This window comes from Camelus ferus, chromosome 9 (assembly GCF_009834535.1).
Source record: "Camelus ferus isolate YT-003-E chromosome 9, BCGSAC_Cfer_1.0, whole genome shotgun sequence".
NCBI classification, from domain to species: Eukaryota; Metazoa; Chordata; class Mammalia; order Artiodactyla; family Camelidae; genus Camelus; species Camelus ferus.
Window position 1 is genome coordinate 53,655,498 of NC_045704.1, and position 19,491 is coordinate 53,674,988.

At 42.4% G+C, this 19,491-nt stretch overlaps 1 long non-coding RNA gene across 4 annotated transcripts in view; it reads right to left on the bottom strand.

The window, feature by feature from the left end:
* Positions 1-19,491, bottom strand: part of LOC116665825 — a 584,469-nt gene that overhangs the window by 444,584 nt on the left and 120,394 nt on the right. The window contains exon 1 of one of the 4 annotated variants that reach the window (XR_004322544.1): positions 14,266-14,447. The exons of the other annotated variants lie outside the window; for them this stretch is intronic. This is a non-coding gene — a long non-coding RNA (uncharacterized LOC116665825). Of the gene's footprint in view, positions 1-14,265; positions 14,448-19,491 lie in introns of those variants that run through there. 4 annotated transcript variants of the gene reach the window in all.

The following is a 19,491-nucleotide window of genomic DNA, read 5'->3' on the forward strand; positions in this document are numbered from 1 at the left end:
AAAAGGGGAAAGAACGTGGTCTTCCCCTCAATACAGAAAATCAAACCAGGGCCGCCCTGATCTTTTGATCATTCTCTCTCTCTCATTCTTTCCCTCCCTCTCTGACTCAATGCTCCACACCTGCCTCCCTCATCGCGTCTCTGACTCTCCCTCCCCCTTAGGACAACTCAGGATTCCACTGGACCCATGCAGATAATCCAAGATAATCCCCTCATTTAAGATCCTTTTTCACATCTGCAAAGTCCCTTTTGCCATATAAAGTAACATTCACACGTTAGGGGATTAGGATGTGGACATCTTGGGGGACCATTATCTGTCCACCACACAGAGGGAGCATGAGGCTATGGAAAAGCCTTGGAACACAAGTCAGAGGGACCCGGGGCTCCGGTTCTATTACTTCTCCTGTGTAACCTTGGGTAAACTGTGAATAACCTCTAAGAGCGTAATTCTCCATCCACGGAACCTCACAGGACTACGCTGGGACAGACAAGGATTTACATTTAAGAAGAAAGCCCTTTAAACATCAAAACACAAAGTAAGGGCAAAGTATGCATGTTTCAGTTTTTTGTTTGTTTGTAGGTTTGGGATCTGGCAACTGGGCAGTTCTTTAAAATGGCCTGAAGTAAGATGAGGAGTATACACACACACACACACCATGCATTATTTAGAACATCACAAAAAGTACCACATCCCCAAACTAAGAGATATGGTCAAAGCTGCATTCAAAGGTAAAGTCCCAGCTGAATTTTTTTAAAAAATAAAAATGTGTATGTTTCACTCACTAGAGACCAGGCACTATCATATTCGACCCTCAAAGCTACCCTGTAATAATACCTAACTCACACAAGGAGAAACGGAGGGCTCTGAGACGTCAGACACAGCCAAGAAGGAGCCGAAGTGAAGTGAGCTGAAAGCCAGGCTTCAGGGTGCAAAGCTGCGGTCCTTACTCTCACATTCCGGTCGTTGTGGCTCGTTCAGGGAAGCATCTAGGTTTGTTGATTTTCCTTTCCTCTGACATAGCCAAAAGTAACGCTCTTCCCCCAGGCCCTCAAACTGTCTTATGATTTCAGTGCACACTGGCCTCATTTACAAGTGCCAACACCTGCACCTTTTTTTGGAGTGATGACCTCAGATTGCAGGAACCCAATCTGCCCACAGGCATGGTGAGCCAAGGTCCCTGGGAAATTGGCATGCCCCTGCAGACAGCCCCTGAGCACTGACTGACGGGTGTAGGGCATAAATATCCCAGATTCCTCACACTCTGGGTGGGATACTTTGGAGCATGTGTGTCATGCCATTTCCCAGAGCTTCCATTTAGGATTTAGTTTTAGTTGCCCACTGTGTCAGCTATTTACCATCTCATTGCTCCCTAGCTGTCTTCCCTGAACTGCACAGTCATTGGATCATCTTCTTCCCAGGTGGGGAAGTCAAATAAGGCATGTGGATGAGACATCCAGGGAGATACTAATGGTTCCTGACATTGGTAAGGAAAAATAAAACAAGCCCACAACTGAATTAAAAAGAAAATAACATTAAGAACCATGAAGACTAAAATTTACATTGGAAAAAAAAAATGTGGAGAATGAGCTTGGTGTGCTTTTCACAGAAGAGCAAGTAAAAGAACAAATAAAAGTTAAGCTGAACGGGAAGGTAATAGGTAAGGGGCGGGGAGGGGAAACGAATGGCGAAGCTCCAACTCCTAACAGATGGATAATTGGCGTTGCAGGAAACCAAAGCAAAGGAAGCAAAAGTAAAATGCGCAGCTACAGTGACGCTGAGTAACTTACTCTGTAAGTGAAAAGGCAGGTAAAATCAACACAAAGGAACCAACACCTAGACAAAACCCATTTCACTGTTGTTTGTTTTGTTCTTTTACATTTGAGGATAGAAGACTATTAAGAGGACTTAGGGAGAAAACTCTGGTTACCTATAAAGGAAGAAAAGTCATGTGGCTTTCTAACAGGAAATGCCAGAAGAAACCTGAATAATGGCCATCCTAAGAGCATCTTTGAAGGAGGAAAAAAAGGGGTAACCTGAAAATTATACACCCAGCCAAACCCAGGGGCATCTGCAGATAACGAAACGATATTCTTAGAAATGTAGTGACACAGAAATTTTAAGACTTATTGATGATTTTAGGAGAGAAAATTACTAAAATATTAGGAAAATGTAAAACTACAAATGCCACATTTTTTATTCAGCCTTGATTAAAATCAGATTTGAAACAAGTGACAGATAACCTTGAGAGATTATGAAATATTTTATTATTGATACAAAGCTGTGAGAATATGATGCACTGTGCAAAACATTATACCCTAAAATTTAGGTAGAGGTAAAAGTTGGAGAAAATCAGATGCCATAAATACACCGAGAATATAAATCTTAGCCAATGTGGGGTAAAAGTCCTTTTTTATTAGAAGTATGTTTTCATCATAAAAAAATGTAATTCTGGCTAGTTTTGTTGTAGGGAACTGAATTTTAGTTTACTTATCAAACATAACAATCATGACTGTACTGAAGCCATTATAATTATCTTAACCAATATAAAGACAGTCTATATCATCATGGAGTTATGGGGGGAAAAAACAACAGAAAATACCTTTTTCCTACCTTGTACAAATTATGGTACAAATAAAAATAAATGGTGACTATAACAGATACATTTTAAGACAGCACTGCATCTTGACTCATCAGTATGCAGAATAACAGAACAAGAGATAAATCAAGTTGAAGAAAAACGTTAGCATCTTGTATGAAATGACTGGTGGTGAATATTGAAAAAACCTCCATATTGTTCTAAGGTACAAATAAAATTAAAATAACCACTGAAAAACGTAATACATATAAAATAACAATCATCTGCAGAATAAAAGAAATTCCAGATCCTGCACCACCCCACTTTCTTAAAAAGAAAGATTATCTGTTACTGTATAACAAACGACCCTAACATATAGTGGTTGAAAATAACCACTGCGAACTATTACTAACAGCTCCAGGGGATGGCTGGATGCTTCTGATCTTGGCCTGAATTGCTCATGCATCTGTGATTAGCTGGCTGGGTCTGGTGGTCTAGGACAACCTCATTTACCAGTCTGGCAGTTGGCTTGTTGTCTACTAAGGCAACAGGGTGATAAGGCCACATGTCTCTCATCATCCAGCAGGCTAGCCCAGGTGTGTTCACACGACACGGGCAGGACGCCAGGGGAGAGAGCAGAGGCATGCAATACCTCATGGCACATTGTCACTTCTACCCCATTCTGTCGGCCAAACAAGTCTTAGAGGCAGCACAGGCTGAAGACTCCATCTCTGGGGGAGTTGCAAAGTCCCACTGCGAAGGGCACAGACACCAGAAAGGGTGGAGAACTGGAGACTTTCTGAGTGATTTGTGTAACAGGAAGAGAATAACGGTAGGAGGTAAAGAGGTACCATCTTCGTGATATGAATATAAAAATTATACTGTTGATAAGGAATTATAGTAACTACATAGTCTAAATTAAGAAAGGTACACTACAAAATACTGCAGTCTCATATTGTAAAGTGAAAACATATAAAGACCATAAGTAAATAAGAAAAAGATCAATACTCATTTTAAAACTGGGCAAGTGACATGATGAGGCTATTCATAAAAGACCTGTAATTGCTTAAACTGAAAAATGTCTAACCCTATTAGTAACTAAATACTTGCAAATTAAAAAAAGTTATATGCACATAAAAACATAGATAAGTATATATATGTGTGTGTGTGCACATATACATGTATTTACACACTTTACTTTCTACAAAAATATAGACATTTATGAATGTATTCTAAAAACATTGAAAGGATACAATTTTGCCTCCCAAATTTGCAGAGATTTTATTAAAATGATAACTGCTTCTGTTCTAGGAGAAAAGTTTCTCTTACATACCACCAGTGGGAATGTAAATTGGAATAAATTTTCTAGAGGCCAATTTGTCAACAGGTATCAGAAGCTTCAGAAACTGATGTGCTCTCTGACAAAGCCAACTAGGAAATAAATAAGAGATCCATGACAATTTAGCTAGTTTTGTTCTTCAGAGTGTTATACGTAAGAGTAAAACATTGCAAAGACCAACCAAAGGAAGTGAATTAAATAAATTTCAGTATATCCATATAAGATACTTCTCAATCATTAAAATTATGTTGAGGATGAAGTGACTGTGAGAGAAGTTCATGACACAGGCATTGAAAATATATACGCCACACAATCTTTTTGGCTAAATATGTGTGTACAATTACACCAACCAGGAAAAGTATAAATACTATAAGGTATAAATGAAACCACGTTTATTTTCTCATTTTTCTAAAATGCTTTTGTATTGCTATTATAAAAAGGTATTTAATTAATAGCCAAACAGCATATTGGTGAAATATTTACAGCAAATATGATAAGTGAACGCTCAATATCTTCTGTGTATAAAGACTTCATACGAGGTGTTTGGCAAATATCATGAACTCATAAAACAAGATAAACAACTAATTAAGAAACAATCAACTTTAATGGTGAAAGAATACACACACATTTTAACACAAGCTAAGATGTGGTTTAAAAAAAAACTCCGATAATTTGCTGGTGGAATTATAAATGTGTACAACCCTTCCAGAAAGCAATTTCACGTGAATCAAGAGCCTTTAAACGTAAGTCACAGAGCTATAAAAATATTAGAGGAAAATATAAGGGAATTTGTTAATGATCTCAGGATGGAGGAAGTCTCCCTAACAAGCAAAAAAAACACAGATGCCAAAACAGAAACACGACTACGTGTGTCTACACAAAAACTGAAATCATTATATAAACCCCACAGCTCACTTAACAGACAATTAAGATACTGGGAAGCAGGGCGAGCCTTCCAGCTATGGTTGAAGGAGGAGACTGGCAAATCAGTTCCGCAAAAGCAACTCTAGAGCTGCAAAAAAAAAAAAAAAAAAAAAAAAGGCCAAAACTACCATTTCAGTACACTGGAAATTGCCAAAGTCAAATAACAATCTGAAAAGTGTTTATGCTTGTAAAACTGCTGGACTTTAAATAAAAACAGTGGGACCCACTCTGCAACATTCTGGCCTGGAATTGGATCATCACTCACCTCACTCACCACCATCACCACCACCACCATCTCCATCACCACCAGCATCACCACCATAACCACCACCTCCACCACCATCACCACTATCATCATGGGGTTATTGCCCCTCTGCAAGCTAGGTTGGCAGAGGCTGTGCCAGGATGGAAAACTGTAAGGAGTGGCAGCTTCACACACCTACCAGGGCAACATGAAAGCCCAGTGGTGTTATTGGTGGAGATGATGATCTCAGAGGCAGAGAGGGCCAACAGCTCTACTTGACTGAGGCTTTGGTCTTGGCGGAAAGCACCATACTGCTGGCTGAGGCTTTACACACCACACACACACACACACACACACACACACACAGCAAAGGCTGGAGAGAACATCCTCCCAATGGAATACTACCCAACAATAAAAAAGAAATGAGTCCTGACACAAGCTACAGCATAGATGAACATAGCAATCGTGATGCCAAGTGAAGTAAGCCAGATGGGAACGGATACATATTGTATGGTTTCATTGCTATGAAACGTCTACAAAGGGCAAACTTTTTGAGACAGAAAGCAGATTGGTGGTTGCCTAAGGCTGGGGGATGGGAGCATGGATTAGCTGAAAATGAGCACAGGGAAATTTCTGGTTTGGTGGAAAATGTCTAAAAGTAGACTGTGGTAATGGCTGCACAACTCTATATATTTACCGAAAAAAAAAATCCTTGAATGGTACCCTTACAATGACTGGACTTTTAGTATATAAATTATACCTCAACACAGCTGTTTAAAAAAAAAAAAGAAATCGGGAGACAATATTTGCAAACATATCTGACAAAAAGATTAACATTTAAACATCTAGGTCAACAACTCGAAAGAAGATGGAACCTAGCAAGGGGACAGGCGGCTCACAAAAGAACCTCTGACAGCCATACAGGGAAAGGTGTTCAGTTCACCTGGAAGTCAGGGAAATGCAAGTCAAGACAATGGGATCGCATGACCTCTTTCCATCTTGCCAAAAACCCCGCAAGGGAGCATGATTGCTCCCATTTTATAGATAGTAACAGAAGCTCGGAGAGTTTCAATAACTTGTCCAAATTCATCCCTTCAGTGAAAGACTAAAGACGAATGATCATTAACTTTTACAGTCCTGCCTCCCTCATCTTAGGTATTGTTATTTCCAGTCTAACATATATATGTATAACCACCTCCCTCATCTTAGTCGTTGTCATTCTCAAGCCAACACACGTGGTGTATAGTTAAATACTGAGACGTTTTGATTGTGTCAGGTGAGGCGAGGCTCACTCAGTTCAGTAACGTACTCTGTTGGGCATTTGTATTATTCCTATTAACACCTAATGGTCCATCAGGGCCCCTTATGGATTTTTTGCTTTTCTCTTCGTGGGCAGATATTGAGATTTCATTACTGCCAATTTATCACCAGAGCCCTAAGTCTAGCTAGTGTCGCCGCGGCTTCTGGTAGAAGCTGAAGTTTGGGAACACCTTGTTAGGAGCAGTTTTTGGAGATTTCCCCCCATCCGCACCTTCAGCCCCAGACAGCAAGGACCACTGGCTGTCACGGCAGCCGGTGTGGAGGGACCAGCACAGTCTATTCCAGCACCACATGGGAGCCACGAGTCCCGGGTTACTGCCCCGGCTACCTAATTCATTCCCCTGCAGCCGCTGAGCAGGTCACTTATCTCTCTTGTACCTCAGTCCCTTTTATAAAATCCATCCCTCCAACCTTGCTGAACTTGGGAGGATCGGAAGAGAGGCTGGGTGTGAACGGGCTTAGGACAATGTAACACAGAACATGGTTCACTAGAGACAAGGCCAACCTTAACCTAAACCCACACAGAACAAAAAGCTAGCCTTGGCCTTCATGGGTTTAGTAAACCACATTCATCTGGGTTTCAGAAAGCAGACACAACCCAAAAGCCAGTATTCAAAACAAAAGGCAGAGCCCTCCTTATCTTAACAAAGCCTCCCTTCCCGGGCCGTCCTCCCAGGGTGTTAGGCACTCCCAGATCTTCCCACAGAGGACTGAAGGGCATTGCAGGGAAGGGGGGGCTGGAGTATTCAAGGCTCAGGACAGCCATGACCCCAATGCCTTCCCAGGCCACAGGCATGCTGCAGGTGGGAACGAGCCCGAGACGTGACCTGAGTCAGGATTACCTGGGCACCAGCGTGCTCGGCATTTAAAAGCTCCCCCACCAACGGTGATGGGCCCTAAAGTGTGAGGACCACCGTCTTGGTCCAGAGGAACTCAAATGTAAGTGTGTATCAGAATCACCTGCAAAGCTACTCAGGCACAGCGGCCAAGGTCCTTGAGGTAGGACAGCACCAGGGTCTCCAGGTGATTTAGATATGACCGAAGGTTGAGTACCAATGAATCAGGAGACCGGCAACGTCTGGTGGGTCGGCATCCAACCAAGGTGCCCCCGTGAGCTAAGTGGTGGCAGGCATTTTACCTGCGCGGTGCCTGGTGCACGGGAGTGCTGAGTGAATGACAACTGCATCTTATCTACGTGGCACAAGATGCAAGAGGAGAGGGTTCTGGGCACTTTCGGACTTCAGGGAAGGCCCATAGAGACTCCTTCTGTGTGTCAGGTTTGATAAACTAAGGTTAGTTCCCCATATCTTGCCCCAGCTGCTTGGAACAACTGTAAATATCAACAGTGGCTATCCAACAGTTTAACAATGTGCCTTACGAGACCAGTGATGTTGGGGTGAGGGAGGAGAAAGACAGAGGCTACTTACTAGGAAATTCTCCCTGTGGAACTTTCTATCCAGTGCCTGTCTCAAGGAATTTGTAATAAAATCTTCAAAAGCCAGGGATAAGCCAAAACAGGGTTTAGGTTAGCAGGGAGTAAAGCTTCCTATCGCTTTAAGGGTTTCCCCAACACACTATGTACTAGTTGTTTAAGAATAAAATGGGACAGGGTGACACAGAAATCATTCACTCATTCATTGCTTCATTCATTCATGTACTGAGGGCATGATGATCGATGATCGAGGGTCCGGATTCTAAGATCAGGCTGCCTGGTTCTGCCACTTCCAGCTACATGTTTGCATTGCTTAGTCTCTTTGTGTCTGTTTGCCCTTTCGTAAAGTAGGGATAATGGCAGCATCTACCTCCTGGGGAATTTGGGAGGATGTAGTGAGCTCTGTAAGTATCAGGAAGATGCTGGGCCCACAGTGAGCACCCACCTACGTGCTGGTTACGATTATAACTCATTTAGTCTCTGGTGAGGAATGGCCCTGTGCTGCACGCTGGGGACAGAATCATGAAAACCCCAGCCCTGCCCCCAAGGGGCTCCCAGACAGAGAAAGGTGAATGGATTACTGGGGCCCAGGGTGGTTGGGCTCCAGAACAATGACGGTAAAAAATGAGGGAGAGAAGGCAGAGGCTGGCATGTAAGCCAGATTGTTCCAGGAAAGTTATCTGGTGGGTGAAGTGGGGGGAATCATTCCCAGAAGCTTTCCTGGATGGCTAAACCTGGGTCCCAAAACTGCGCTAGCCAAAGAATTTTGCTGGTACATTTTCAAAATGCAGATTCCCTGGGCCCAACCCTGGAGAGTCAGAGTCCCTTCGTTTGTGAAGGGTCCCGGGGCTGTACACTTGTGACCTCCCTCAGAGATTGCAATCCTCAGCCAGGCTGGACAACCACCGGCCTAGGAGTGAACAGCTGAGTAAATTATGGAAGTAACTCTCTTCCGGGGGGCAGAAAGGAGAGGGCAGAGGCTGGGGTTCACACCATGGCCTGGTCAGACCTCCAGTTTGCACCCTAGATGCCGTCACCCCGAGTCTGAGTCAGACCCCTCGTCCTTGCTGTTAGTCTCTGCTGCTTCTCTCTGTGCTTTCCCTCCACATACCTTCCCCCAGGTTGTGACTGGATCATTACCGGGCTAATACACCACCCCATCCGCTAGGTGTTAAACTCCATGAACACAGGGGTCTTATCTGTCTCTTCATCCCTGGTGACCAGCACTTGGCACAGTGTGTGGCACGTCGTAGGAGCTCAACGAATTTTGTTTCCTAATGAATGAATTGGGTCACTGCACATAGTTGGGTGTGGACGGTTCGCATACTGAACTGGTTTAACTGGAGCTGCAGACTTCAGCCTCAAATCTTTGTCAAGCTCAGGCCTTGAATTTTTTGCCTCCCTAAAGAGTTCCTCCACCATTTGTCATTTCTGTGGTGCTGGTGTTCCATCAGAATAAATTCTCTGTGTGTCTGGACAAGCCTCACGTGCTTGATCTGAGACAAGCACACTGTGGAACCCCACCTTCCAATATGGCACTTGGGGTATGGTTCAAATCTAAACCTGATTGGTGAATTCTTGAGGTAAGCCCCCAAGAAAAGCACACATCCCTCTTCTCCAGATCATGAAAAATGCGGACTGTACATGAAAAAAACTCAGAAAAAAGTGAAAAATATAAATTGATAAAGGGCCTCAAAATATGCATTTCAAAACCCAGTGAGATCCATATTTCATCTCCACTGTAAACGATCTCAAGAGTGTGTTGAATATTCCATGAACTCAGAGCCTTGACAGATAATGGAGAAATCAGAGTGTGGAATTTTAAAAGAATTCTGAACAAGGAACTGTGGGCCAAGATGTTAGTGTCACTTGCCTTAAATAGAAAGTGCAGATAAAAATAATAACAATGCAAACAGAGCAGTTTTATCAAACTCTAACTAAATAATATCACTTGCCAATGTCAAAAATCAGTTCTTTCATTTGTCCATTCAACAAAAATTTTAATGAGCATCTTCTGTGTGCTAGGCACCATTCTAAGTCTTGGGCATATGGCAGTGAACCAAACTGACAAAAATTCCTGCAAATATGAAGCTTACCTTCTCATGAGGGAGACAAACAGTAAACAAATAAGCAACCCTACAGTACAACAGGTGATGAAAAGGGCTATGCAAATAAAATGAAGCAGAGCAGGAAGAGAGAGATGCGAGAGATGGGAGGCCATTGGAAACGGGGTGGGCAGAGCAGCCTCAGGAAAAGGCGGCATTTGATTAAAGATCAGAGGAGGTGAGGGACTGAATCCCATGGATTAATGGGGGAAGAAACCCCAGAACAAAGGGAACACAGTGTGCTAAGTTTACAGGGAATGTGTTTGGTGTGTTAACACAGCAAAGAGGCCCACCTCATGGTGGTACAGAGTGAGTGAGGCAGTGATGAGCCAGGGGTGATGGGGGGATGTGAGGAGGCAGAGGCTGGCAGAACTTAGGGAGTCTTCGAGGCTTAGGGAAAGATTGGCTGATGATCTCTGGGAAACAGAAAAGTTTATAAGATTTTGATAAGCTAGAGACAAAGACCAAACTGAAACTTTTATCTCATATAATCAATCAGAATGTACGTTTGAAGATGGTCAATGAACAAGTAGGGTACCAAATGCCTTTGGAAATAATTCAATGCCACTCAAAGTTATTTGGCGGATCAGCAAGGGTTAGTCCCCCACAGTGGGCCTGACTTTGGAAATACAGCACAGTCCCGTGCCTGCTTCCCACTTTTCCTCTGAATTCAGAAACGGGTACTGGTCCACTTGAGAATAGACTTCTTTCACCAGAAATGAGAGAAATTGACATTTCCAGGTATTAAATGGGTTCCCTGTTATTTTTAGGGCTTGGACAGCTGAAGCCACTGAACTCAAAAATGCTCCCTTGATCAAAGAGTCCTAAAAGGATTCCCCAGCCCTGAGAGCTGTGTCTCTAATAGGATTATGCCTGAATTAAAAGACGGAACCATTTATAACTTAGGGCGTTCTCTGACTTTGAAGTTTGCCTCAACAAATGATCCATTTTTATATAAACCAGAGCTGGAGAATGACAAGGAAACCTGCAACTATTCCCAAATGGAGAGCTTTTGTACAAGATAATAGGGGCAGCAGAAACATCTGAATGAACACTCGGGATCTGCCTCTGAGCAAATGATGGCATAAAAGAGAAAATGTTTTTTCTCTCCTGAAGCATTTGACAAGACGGAGGTCATTTTTTTTCTTCATAAGTAAAGACAGCCCAATGTCTTCGAACCACGTGCACGTGTGTGTATGTGTGTGGGTGTGCATGAGCACACACATTTACACAAGCTCAGTGCAAACTGCCTTATGGTTTTTAAGTCAACATGTATCAGAAACCTACAAGGTGCCAGGTGGAGGGAGGTTAATAAAATATGATTTTTTTCTCCTCAAATTGCTCAGAGAGAGAAGAAGCAGAAGAGGAAGAGCAGGAGGAGAAGGGAGTGGGGAGTGGGGGAAGGAATGGGGGGGCCGGAGAGAGGGGAGAGGAGAGGAGAAGGAATGGAAGGAGGAAGAGGGGAAGGAGGGAGGAGGAAAGAGGAGAGAGGTGGAGGAGGGGGAGATGAGGGAGGAGGAGGGAGTCTGGAGGGAGGAGGAAGGAACATAATTCCCTACCCCCTGACTTTGCCCTTGGCCATGGAACCTGCTTTGGTCAATGAAATGGTAGCCAGCATAACAAAAGGCTTGACCAGAGCTTGAGTGACTGGGCTCATGCTCCCAGCCCCCACCATCACCTTAGGAAGAGCATGCTTCAGCTAGCCAGCTGTTCCAAGAAGGACAAGGGACATGTGGAGCAGGGTCACCCAACCAAGTGCAGACGAGTTCGTCTGACACACAGATGTTTGAGAAAAAAAAAAAAAGGTTGCTGTTGGTAGGTTTGTATACAGCTGTGGTTAAACAGTGCAAGCATCATCTCCATTTCACAGATGTGGAAGCAAAGGCTTGAAGAGGTCATTTGTTCAAGGTCATAGAGCTGTTAAGCGGTAGGATTAGCAACCAAATCTGTCTGGACTTTAAACCCATTCTCCTAACTATTATGGAACGCTGTTAGTTGCTGAATCAATTCTCAAATGTTCTCTTAACATTTCTCTAGTACAGGGGAAGTCGCAGCTTCAGTGACTTCCCCTGTACTAGAGAACATCATTCTAGTGACAAACTGCAATACTGCAGAAAAAGTCAATGGGACCTTTTTGACCAAGAAGATAAAAATAAAAATACAAGACAGTGTCACATGGCTCAAGTCCCTTCTGACACAGTCCAATGGGTCTGACAGAGCAAACACAGGAAAAGTTTAAATTTGAATTTGAATGCAAGGGTTTCTTTGGCTGAGGAACAGCTCATCTCTCTTTAATTTATCAGAAGCGCCAGCAATAAAGAGTGAAAATCTTCCAAAGTGTAAATCGCACAGACTCAGGAGATTTCCCAATTGCGTATTAGTTTGCATTGGATTTCTTCTTCTGATTAGATTGCCTTTCAGCTGCGCTGGAGCTGGGGGTGTGAGGGCAGGACCACCACACAGCTCTGTGAAGAAAGCCATCAGTCCAAAGGGAAAGCTGTCCACTCCCTCCCTCCAGAGCTTCCCGATCTCTCTGTGAAGAGATACTGGGACCGAGCTCCAGTAACCAAGTAAAGCAGATGTTTCTACAAAGTGGCTGAGGTTAAACTTCCTCAAGGAGGTTAGAAAAGAGAGAAACCCAGCTGAGTGGGACACCTGCTCTACATTACATGTGTTCAAGTGCTTGAATTAGCTTATTTAATTCTCATAATTCCATGAGATATATACATTGTCCTGTTTTTACAAATTAGTAAACACAGACTTGGCACACTTTAAGAAAACTTAAGCAGAAGTCACTCAACTAGGAAGTAGAGAATCAATATTTGAGAATTTTGGATACCTTTTATCTCATGTGGCATTTCATTAAAACATATTAATTTCTTAATGGGAAAATATAATTTTTATAAGTCAAAAAATTTTCTATTGATGTTTTCAGATTGGTGAAAAGGAGATTGTAGCATATGGGGCACCTTTATCGATGGGTAGAAAAATTGATTAAAAGTGGCTTAAATGATGAGATATGTTTATCTCACCCAACAGAGAGCCCAACGGTGTGGGTCTGGGGTTGGTTTTTTCAGGGACAGGGACTGAACACAGCAGAGGTACCACCACTCTTGCACCCTGGACAGTCCTCACCCCCATCAACCACAATACTCTGCATGTGGTACCAACTCATCCTCAGAATCTTTCTTAACTTGGGGCTCCAAGAAGCTATTAGCAATCAACTGGAGTTGACAAGTCATATGGAAAATGAAACCTATTCCTTTCTAATTCCACCTCTTTCTTGCCGAGTGAATAAATAATTGTGAAGCACCTGACAGGTCCCTAGCTCTCCTGACATCCCAAGTAGTGGGAATTATCAGAGAAACAGAGCTAAATGGTCCTTACCCTCAAGAGCCTGAAATCTCGCTAGAGAGACAAAATATAGATACATGAAAGCAATGAAAGAAGTTATTTTAAAGCTGCGTTAGTGCAGATAATAAAGAACAGAGTGTCTCCATCAATGGAAAGAGGATACACTGTAAAGAGATAATTTGGAGGGTTCCCTGGTTTTTTATTTTTGACCCAGGTCTTGCAACATTTTTATTAGGTCCACTTCCAATCAGAATATGTTTTATTTGTGAAATATCTTCCCAAAGCTAGAGAACTTCAGACAGATATAGAATTTTTTTTTTAGTAGAAAAGATAGGATTTGTGGAATAAATACCATTTTTGTTCAATCATTAATAAAATGAGATTGATCCTTATTATTTAGGAATTTTCCTCTGATCATGATTTTAAAGCCATTTTTAAATGTATGTTTGTTGTTATTGTTTATATTCAGCCCCAAAGATAACTTTTTAAATATTTAATTTTAGTTAATTTGTTTGAAAAAATTCCTGCTCCCTCCTTCCAGCCGCTTGATAACTTAGCTAAAACATAGATTCACAATATTGATTTCAGATTTCAGGTTTTGCACTTTGCATCAAATTTCATTAAAGAAATAACTTCTTGCATTGGAATTCAAAACACCACCGGCTGAAGTTCCCACTGTGCTGCCGAATTTTAAAATGAAGTTTGCATGCAATGACGTTTAACAAGAAAAAGACCTCATTTAAGGAGACACAGGAATGACAATCATTTCCCTGGGTATCTGCGCACAGCCACTTCTCAGCTAGGGGGCCAAGCAAAAGCTCAATATTTGGGGACAGAATAAAAGATTACCAGGAAAAGGCATAGCGCAATCTGAAATTATGCACAAATTCAAGAGAAGTCTAAATTAAAGACAGAATGAAAATTTCAGTCATGTCACAAATGTCCAGGCTTGTTTGCCCCCGAATCACTTACGTGGCCACAGCAGATCCTTATATGACATCTACGCCCACTGTTACTGTAAAAAAAAAAACATAATTTGCTACCCAACTCCTCACCTGTATCTCTGTCTCAAATTAGCATGGACCCCCTCCCCCACACCCCACTTCCAGCCAAGTCTACTCTCTCTGAAGCTGCCCAGTTGATATTTGGTTTCCATTTATAATATAATCCATAAAATATGCAAGCCATTTATTTTTCAACTTTTATAACTTAATCTTTCAAATTCTTTGGAGATGTTATTTTCTAAATTAAAAAAAAATTTTTTTCTAATAGTATTATGTCTTAATTTGGCCAATAAGGGCAAGTAATGTAAAAAGCTTTAGAAAATCCTGATAAGATACAATTTGTGTGTGAGTGCTTTAATTTTTCATTGAAGTATAGTTGATTTACAATGTTTCAGGTGTACAGCAGTGTTTCACTTATACATATATATATATATGTATTATTTTTCAGATTCTTTTTCATTATAGGTTATTGTAGGAAATTGAAAATAGTTCCCTGTGCTAGACAGTAGGTCCTTGTTGTTTATCTATTTTATATATAGTAGTGAGTATCTGCTAATCCCAAATTCCAAATTCATAGTCATCCCTCCCCCTCCTTTCCCCTTTGGCAACTATAAGTTTGTTTCCATGTTTGTGAGTCTGTTTCTGTTTTTGTTAAGAAGTTTATATTGTATCTTTTTTTAGATTCCACATATAAGTGATATCATATGATATTTCTCTGACTTACTTCCTTTAATATCATTTTATTACAGTAAATAAAATAGAGCAGGTTTCAATAAATGTTTAAAAAGAGACTATTTTTCTTATTATAAAATCAAAGCATGCTTGTCTCAATAAATTCAGACACTACTCAAAAGCATCAGGAGGAATTTCAAAGTCATCTTCAATCTCCCAGAATAAGCACTGTAACATGAGGGGAGGAGGGTATCAATAAAGACCATCACACTCACATACCCACACTTGTGCACGTTTTCCATAAAACAGGATCAAGTATATTTGGCTACCTGCTTTTTTCTACTCAGTAATATACCATAGGCATTTTTCCCATGTCAATAAGCATAGATTTTAATAATCATATTAAATGCTGCATAGGATTCTACCTTACTGAAATACCCACATGCATTTTGCTAATCCTATGTTGTTATCACGCAGGGCAACTTCAGTATTTCAGTATTGTAAACCGCCTGGCTATGAGCACACACTGACATCCTTACCCAGCCTGACCTAGCTGATCTCTGTAAAACAGACTAATGGTCCTGCTATTATGCTTCAGAAACCTTTTATGGTCACCATTCCTCTTGGACGTTATTTGGGTTATGATCTGATGCAGCCCGAGTGCCGGTGAATGCAGAGCCAGTGACTAAGGGGGTGATACTTCCAGGCACCATCTCTAAGAGCCGGGGGACAGGGGCCCCTAAGAACCTCCTCAACAGTTTACACAGACACTCTCTGGGGCTCTGGAAATAGCTGCAAGACTTGAAGGCAGAGAGCTGAAAAATCTTAGCAGTGTGGTTAGGGACAGCTCCGAGACACTATGAATGTTCCTACGGATGTGACTGGTTTCTATCTGCCAGGAATGAAACTCCCATTGTAAAAAGAACAAATGAATGATCATGTTTTGGATGCACTACCAACAAAGGGGCCAGCTTCTCTTACATTCTCCCAGGAAACAAAACATATGAAAAATAAGTCTCAAATCATCACTCTCAGAAGCCAGCCCAGAGACCACAAGGGAGAACCTTCACTGCCCAGCCGCGGTTCTGGGACCTCTGTTCAGAAGCCACCGGGCCAGGAAAGGCCACAGCCTGACAGCAGCTTCATCCATTATCCGATGCTGCCTCCTTCAGCCGGCCCGTTGCAGGTGTACCTTTTTGTTTCCCAAGGAACACAGTGGCTAACTTTGCAGCCAGGGCTTTGAGAGCGTGGTTGCCAGAGAAGCAAAACAAAAAGACCACCTCCGGAATGGGAGAAAATATTCGCAAAAGATGAGACTGACAAAGACTTAATTTGCAGAATATATAAACAGCTCATACAACTTAATAATAAAAAAACCAAACAATCCAATCCAAAAATGGGCAGAAGACCTAAACAAGCAATTCTCCAAGGAAGACATGCAAATGGCCAACAGGCACATGAAAAAATACACAATATCACTAATTATCAGAGAAAATGCAGATCAAAACTACAATGAGGTATCACTCAGTCAGAATGGCCATCATTAAAATGTCCATAAACAATAAATGCTGGAGAGGCTGTGGAGAAAAGGGAACCCTCCCTCATGCACTGTTGGCGGGAATGTAGTTTGGTGCAGCTGTTATGGAAAACAGTACGGAGATTCCTCAAAAGACTAAAAATAGACTTACCCTATGATCCAGCAATCCCACTCCTGGGCATATATCCAGAGAGAATCTTAATCAAAAAGATTCATGCACCCCAATGTTCATAGCAGCAATATATACAATAGCCAAGACATGGAAACAACCTAAATTGTCTATAGACAGATGACTGGATAAAGAAATTGTGGTATATTTATACAATGGAATACTACTCAGACATAAAAATAATAAAATAATGCCATTTGCAGCAACGTGGATGGATCCGAAGACTGTCATTTTAAGTCAAGTAAGCCAGATAAAGAAAGAAAAGTACCATATGATATCACTAATATGTGGAATCTAAAAAAAAAAAAAAGGACAAATGAACTTATTTACAAAACAGAAACAGACTCATACATAGAAAACAAACTTAGGGTTACCAGAGGGGGAAGGAGGTGGGAAGGATAAATTGGGAGTTCGAGATTTGCAGATAAACAATATAAAACAATGTAAAATAGATAAACAATAAGTTCATACTGTATAGCACAGGAAACTATATTCAATATCTTATAGTAACTTATGGTGAAGAAGAATATGAAAACAAATATTTATTATGTTCAGGTATGACTGAATCGTTATGCTGTACACCAGAAATTGACACAGCATTGTAAACTGACTATACTTCAATAATAAATATATATACATATACAAAAAAAATAAAAAGAGAGAACATTTTTAAAATCAAAAAAAAAAAAAAAAAAAAAAGAGTGTGGTTGCCAGAAGCTTAGCAGCGTGTGACCACTCCCATCAGGACACAACTCAAAGTCAAGTTGCAGACTCTTTCCCTCATGACCAATACACAACATGGCAGTGGGTTTGGTTATGCCTTTATCATCATAAAAGGATCATGATTGAGGCAATCTCTCTGAAATCAGTTGTGTCTACAATTAATGGCTGATTTCACAGGGCATTAACCAGCCCCAACAACAGTTCATTAACTGCTGGCAAGGGGGAATATGCCACTGTTGGAGGGTACTTCTGCTGCCCCCATGGAAATGACAAGATGGCCTTTCTGGGAACCTGGAACCCCAGGGCAGGGAGGTAGATCTTGGCAGGATGGTTTTGTTATCTGAAGCTGGGGCTAGGCAGCCAAAGATGCAAGAAAACCGAGCTGGGGCTGAGCTGGGAACTAACCCCGATCCACACAGTGAGAACCACTGCAGACCACTGTGAATGGTCTAGAGTCTGGCTACTTCCAAGCCCCTGTGATAAGGGGACGTGCTGGTGGGCAGTCCATGGAGGGTGTCAGCAGGAAGTCTGGACAATGGGCAAAGGGGAAAATGATGTCTGATCGTGGAGGGTCCAAGCTTCCCCCACCCTCACACTGGACTTGAAGTGTCTCTGGAGCAGGGAGCAGGCCTTTTTTCACTCAGCACTGCAGCCCGGGGCCTGGCACATAACACATGCTCACTAAATACTTGCTGAGTGAATGAACAAACTCGTGGGGGTTGGGGGTAGCTCAAGGCTAGAGTAAGACTTGCTGAGTTCATAATAGAGACCTAGATCTGCGGGGAAATGGAAGCAAAACCTTTATGCATGAAGTCAGCCAAAAGAAGACCCAGGATAAGCATGGCAGGTACATTCTCCAGGCTTCAGGGCCCAGGCTCTTGTTGGGCTGGGTGGCCGAGGAGTTACAGGGCGCCTGCCTTTGAGGTTCCTTCTAATGGCCAGGGTTGTGTCAAGATCAGTGTAGGGCTGGGCAGACCTGGGGAGCCCACAGGGAAGGCCACACTAATGCATCTCTAGGACAGTGGGACCAAAGAGGAGAATCTTTCTTCCCCAGATCGTGTACACCCTAGCATGGCCAACAAGACCTCCATTTTGGCCCCTCCTCCTCCTTCAGGCTCACCCCAGACTCTTCTCTTTCCTCTGCTTTCCACCACCCTGGCTTCCACTTGGTTCCTCCTCCACGTCATGTTTTTTCCCCACTTTGGGGCCCCTGCACACACCATTCTCTCTGCAGCTAATGTGCTCCTCTTTCTTTTGGTTCAACAGATCCCTGGACATCTGAGTTGAACTCGGGATCTCTCTGCTGGGAGAAATCTCCATTGGAGACCCTTCCAGGACTAGGTGCCCCTTTGCACCACAAAACTGCAATTTGTAACGTCATGTCACTGTTTAGCTAATGTCATCCCCACTCAACTGCAAACTCCGGATAAACCACATGCATTGAGATCAGCAGTGTCTCCCCAGTGCCTAGCACCATACCTGGAACACAATGGTTTTCATTATTATATTTGTTAAAGGTAAATGCGTATGAACGGGGTCCTTCCTTTTCCAGTAGGTGAGCAGATCTGAATCAACGAGCTGGAGGAATCTGCCAAGTCCCGCAGCAATGGCAGTCTTCACAATGCACACCTCTGACCATCTTAAGGAGAGTGAAGATTTTACTGGGAGTACCAGTCAAAGACAAAGCAAATGATGGGCAGAAATGGCCTGTTTTCATCCTGTGTGTTGTCCTTTGCCTACTCAGGCTAAAACCACACATTTCCTGGGAGGCTGGGTATCTTTACAGATGAATTCACCGCTTTCAAGCATTTGACAAAGGTTGACTTGTTCCCATCTAAGTTGACACCCGATGCTGGGTCTCATGGGTCTCTGGCCTGAAAAACAGACTGAAAACACCTCAAACCTCAGCTAAGTGGGACTGGAATCCATTGACCTCATCATCTCTGCGGTGGGCACTGCAAATCATTTTTAAGATTAGTGTATTTGGGGGTTTGTTTTTATTTTTGTTTGTGCCTCTTAAAAATGGAAACAAGAAGAAATATGCCCCGGGGTGGCTCATGGCTGGCTGGGGCTGGTGGGGCTTTGTCATCTGA